This window comes from Bos taurus, chromosome 21, assembly GCF_002263795.3.
Source record: "Bos taurus isolate L1 Dominette 01449 registration number 42190680 breed Hereford chromosome 21, ARS-UCD2.0, whole genome shotgun sequence".
Classification (NCBI taxonomy): Eukaryota; Metazoa; Chordata; class Mammalia; order Artiodactyla; family Bovidae; genus Bos; species Bos taurus.
This window is the reverse complement of record NC_037348.1, coordinates 54,536,469-54,542,340: the sequence shown is the minus strand read 5'-3', so window position 1 is coordinate 54,542,340 and position 5,872 is coordinate 54,536,469. Positions and strand designations below refer to the sequence as shown.

General features: G+C 38.3%; 1 pseudogene; it reads right to left on the bottom strand.

Moving 5' to 3' along the window:
• Positions 1–4,846: 4,846 nt before the first annotated feature.
• Positions 4,847–5,482, bottom strand: LOC100295869 (large ribosomal subunit protein eL22-like; annotated as a pseudogene).
• Between the last annotated feature and the right edge of the window lie 390 nt (positions 5,483–5,872).

Sequence of the window (5,872 nt, the reverse complement as noted above, 5' to 3'; positions counted from 1 at the left end):
CTGAATCAAAGATTGAACCTGTGTCTCCTGCCTTGGCAGGCAGATTCTTTACCCCCAGGGAAGCTCGGTCACTATCTTTAAATACAAGTTTTCAATATCTATCAACATTTTGATTTTAAAGTGTCATTTATGGTTTAGGATAATTATGTGAAAAAACTTTTAAGTCAAATAGAAACTCATCACTTCAGATTAGCAAAAAACACAGAAACAAGAAGCATAAATTCTCATAAGAATATGTCTGAGCCCATGATCACATTGAATCCCTCTGCACAGTCCACAAAAACCTCAAACAAACTTAAATACATATCCCAAGTACTCTGTTCTCAGAGTTGTCAGGAGATATGATTCAAAGTACATAAGGCAGGTTCCTAGATATTGTATATCTCTCAAATTCACTGTCAATGAGCAATGTGAAATATCTGAGTCTTGAATGTCTGTACAGATCTCCTTCTTATCCTCAAACTTCTAGTCAACTCAGCTACTTGAAGAAAAATGATGAAAATGGTGTTATGCTGCCATAGACACATTACTAGTAGAATTCAACCAAGCCATCAAAGAAAATTTTCTTTTAGCTACAAAATCCAGAATGAAAACGTGTATGTTAGTTTTTCTTTTAGGGAAAAATATTAGTTCTTAAGTCACCTTTTGTAATTAAAACCAAATGTCTTAGAATATATACCAAAAGTGCCTATTTAGAATTTGTATTAAAATGTAACTTAGGCTGATGGAGCTTTAATTTTTAACTCTATCTCTTTAAGACTACTATATGCGTGGGTCTGGTATATTCTAACAACAGCTACGTGACTGACATTGGTCGCTGTTATGATGGCATCATATATGACACTTTTGGAGTCTATCATCTTAGGATGGGTATATTTTATAATTTTGGAGGAAAGAACATATCTTCCTTGAAGACACATTTTCCCGCCACATTTTCCACCCTCCCTGCCCCACATTTCTCTTTCTCTAACTGTTATGTTCCTAAAGTTCTTCTGAAATTTTCCCTTGCTTGCTTATGATGTGCTGATACAGGGTGATATGACTTCATCAAATTCTTAATTACCAGATGTGATGTGTCAAGTGAGACTTAAGATTGGTTATGCGATCAGTAATGACTATATACACACATATGCACACACACATAATTTTAAAAATAAGAAAATTATTCCAATTCTGTTTGAACTGATTTTGAGTATCAAGTTTCAAATGAGATATTGTTGTGTGTTATATAGCAAACTGTATATTAGAATCTATATTGCCAAATTTTAAGCCCCATTCTTAGAAAAGCTGATATTAGCTTACTGACTGAAGATTTTTCTTCTGGGTAGACATGTGATGATTATTTTTTTTAAAATCTATAAATCTTTTTAGTTGTTTCCAATTTGAAATTGTATATACCATTATTGGAGAAGGAAATGGCAACCCACTCCAGTATTCTTGCCTTAGAGAATCCTGTGGACAGAGGAGCCTGGTGGGCTGCTGTCCATGGAGTTGCACAGAGTTGGACACGACTGAAGTGACTTAGCAGTAGCAGCATACCATTATTACTTTATTTTCATGACAAAGTATTTTTATCTTTTTTGTTCTGCTGTGGTGGATTTCCAGGTGGCACTAGTGGTAAAGGACTTCCCTGTAGCTCAAAGGGTAAAGAATCTGCCTGCAATGCAGGAGACCAGGGTTCGATCCCTTGGTCAGGAAGATCCTCTGGAGAAGGGAATGGCAATCCACTCCAGTGTTCTTACCTGGAGAATCCCATGAACAGAGGAGCCTGGCAGGCTATAATCCATGGGGTTGCAGAGTCGGACACGACTGAGCAACTAACACACAAGTGGTAGTTATATACCTGCCTGCCAAGTTATACACCTGCCTGCCAATGCAGGAAACCTAAGAGATGTGGGTTTGATCCCTGGGTTGGGAAGATCCCCTGCAGGAGGACATGACAACCCACTGTAGTATTCTTGCCTAGAGAATCCCATGGACAGAAGAACCTGATGGGCTACAGTCCATAGGGTTGCACAGAGTAGGACATGACTGAAGCAACTTAGCACACACGTGGTGGATTTCACTGTAATAAGGTTAATTATTTCTCTGATTTAAAGCTATTGATGAACTCACATTCCCTATTTCACTTTTCTGAACAATCAAACTTTGAGGAAATCCAGCACAGATTTATAGAGAATATTTTTATTGTATGGATTTGTCTGGAGTTTTGAGCAGCAAAGCAGGTTGTTTTTTTTTTAATCAGCAGTTTTATATTATATCATATTATTTCACATATGATATGCAAATAGATGTCAGCTCTTCTGTATTTTAAATTATTTTTGCCGTTAGAACTTGTTCTGTAGCCTCACTGACTCACGGCGATGCATTATGAAGACAGTATACACGAATGGGTAGGCTGTACTGAAGCCTTTTCATTTAAGACATACGGTTTGAGCTCAAGTGGCCACTGTGGAGCTGCTGTGATAAAAAGTCCCCTCTGATATCACAGCAGGTGATTGATTTCCTGGGCAACTCAGGAGCCATGAGAACCAAATCTTTGTCTCTGCTTTGATTTTACCACAGCTAGATCTCACATCCTCATTAATCCTTTATCCTGACGAATAAATCAGTTCCATTCCCCAGTCCCAAACTATCTTCCAAAACATGATGACCCTCATGTTTTTGATAGGCCATAGAATCTACAGCTACTGGCCTGACTGAAGGAAACTGCCCCTACAAGCATGCTCTTTCCTACCTTTAAGCCTGTAAATACTTCATTTACAAAATCAGACCCATATCGTGAATGCTTTATGAAGCCTTAAAGCACTTAACTTTGCTTCCTCATTCCTAAATGCAAACCAAATCCACTCTTCAGACCAGTCTTACAGTATATTGGACATGTGATTAAAGATAAGGACAAAATTAAAAAGTTTTATAGATAATGTTTGGGTAAAATTATGTGTCTGTAAGGGAGAAAATGTTGGGTAGGAGAGAGAAAACTAAAGCCTTATGGATATGAAGTGCATCTATACTGGTGAATTCTGGGAAATATGTAGAAGGCTATAATTTATTAATGGGGGCATAATGTAAATCACTGCAGATGGTGACTGCAGCCATGAAATTAAAAGACACTTACTCCTTGGAAGGAAAGTTATGACCAACCTAGACAGCATATTAAAAAGCAGAGACATTACTTTGCCAACAAAGGTCCATCTAGTCAAGGCTATGGTTTTTCCAGTGGTAATGTATGGATGTGAGAGTTGGACTATAAAGAAAGCTGAGCGCCGAAGAATTGATGCTTTTGTAGTGTGGTGTTGGAGAAGACTCTTGACAGTCCCTTGGACATCAAGGAGATCCAACCAGTCCATCCTAAAGGAAACCAGTCCTGAATATTCATAGGAAGGACTGATGCTGAAGCTGAAACTCCAATACTTTGGCCACTGGATGCGAAGAGCTGACTCATTGGAAAAGACCCTGATGCTGGAAGGGATTGGGGGCAGGAGGAGAAGGGGACAACAGAGGATGAGATGGCTGGATGGCATCACTGACTTGATGGACATGGGTTTGGGTGAACTCCGGGAGTTGGTGATGGACAGGGAGGCCTGGCGTGCTGTGGTTCATGGGGTCGCAAAGAGTCGGACACGACTGAGCGACTGAACTGAATGTACAGAAATCTAATTTGACCACAATGAGATATCTTTATACACCATTATAATAGCTAAATGAAAAATAGCGTTAGTACCAAATGCTACCAATGACATGGAGAAACTGGATCTCTCATATATTGCTATTGGAAATGTAAAATGGTGCACCCACTCTGGAAAACAATATGATAATTTTCTTGTAAAGTAAGTGTGCCTTTATTGTATGATCCAGAAAATGCTCTTTAGGGCATTTTGCCCAAGGAAATGAAAACCTATGTTCACACAAAAACATGTGGATGAGTGTTCACAGCAGTTTTCTTTGTAACAGCAAAAACTAGAAACCACCCAATTGTCCTCCAGTGCTTGAATAGAACCAACTGTGGAACATAGATACAATGGTATGCTACTCAGCAGCAGAAGGAACCAACTACTGATACTTACAACAACCTGGGTGGATTTCATGAGTATTATTTTTAATGAAAAAGATCTTAACAGGTTATATGCTGTATGATTGTATTTGTATAACCTTTGTTAAACAATAAAACAGACCTAGTGGTTGGCAGGGAACAGGGACATAGTAGGGATGGGGTACATGTGTGATGTGAACATAAACGGGTAGCGTGAAGGAGTTCTTTGGCAGTGGTAGAACACATTTGTATCTTTTTTTTTTTTTTTTGAATCTAAATATTTTATTATATAGTTACACCTAAAATTGTGCTTTTTTTTTTGCTATATACTTTTAACTTGAGGACATCTGTAAAATCAGTACATTACAGAAATCCTGAAAGAAATTCCACTAGCTATTTGAATATTGCTTATACAAAGTATTTAAAGGGGAGGGGGACAAATACTTCTTTACAAAACAGAAGTCAGATATAGAAAACTTACGATTACCAGGGAATACAGGGGAGAGGGATACATTGGGAGATTGATACTGGTGTATACACACTACTATACATAAAACAGATAGATTAGGAAATGGCAAGCCACTCCAGTATTCTTGCCTGGAGAATCCCATGGACAGAGGAGCTTGGCAGGCTACAATCCATGGGTTTGCAAAGAGTCGGACACAACTGAAGTGACTTAGCATACATAAAACGTAAACTAAAAAGCTGCTGTATAGCACAGGGAACTCCACTCAGTACTCTGTGATGGTCTATATGACTAAAGGACAAGAGGATACATGTATAACTCATTCACTTTGCTGTACACCTGAAACTAACACAGCTTTGTAAATCAACTACACTCCAATAAAAATATAAAAAAGTATTAAAGGAAAGCCAGCACCATATAAACAGCATACACTTAAATAAAAGAGATGGATGTTTAACATACAGAGTAATGTTTTTTGTTCACTGATAAGCTAAAGGTCCATTTCAAGAAGTTTCTTTCTTTTGTATGCTTAATTTGTTTTATTAGCAAGCAAAGCCCTATAAAGGATGGCGTCATCTGGTCCTCAGACTCAGATTCATCTTCATCTTGACTGATCTGGAAGTAATGAAGCTCATAAGTCTCCTTGTCAGATGCAACCATAGGAAGCCAATCACGAAGATTGTTCTTTTTAAGGTATTTCTTGGTAAGGTACTTTAAATACCTTGTGGAGAACTGTTTCTCAGAAACAACTATGATTTTATTCTTGACACGTTCAATGTGAATGACATTCCCAAGATTTCCAGTCCTTCCATTCACTTTAACCTTCTCCCACAGAAACTGTTCAAAATTTCAAGAATCAAAAATTCCACCTTCTACTGGATGAGTAAGATTCAAATTAAACTTCCAGGTTGACTTCTTAGGCTTCTTGTCTTTCTTCGGTGGCATCTTGAAGGCTTGCCATGCGATCAGAGAGCAGATTTGTATCTTGATTGTGGTGGTTTTAGAAATCTATATGTTTGGGGTAAAATTTCATAGAACTACAAAACACATAAAGGGAAGTCATTCAGTTGTGTCTGACTCTTTGCGACCCCATGGACTGTAGCCTATCAGGCTCCTCCGTCCATCAGATTTTCCAGGCAAGAGTACTGGAGTGGGTTGCCATTTCCTTCTCCAGGGGATCTTCTCGACCCAGGAATCAAACCCAGGGCTCCTGCATTGCAGGCAGACACTTTACTGTCTAAGCCACCAGGGAAGCAAAACACATACATACATATAAACACGTGAATGTAAAATATTATAAAAAGTGGAATAAATTCCGTAGTCTATAGTCAGTAGTCTAGTGAACACATTTTACCAATGTCAGTTTCCTGGTT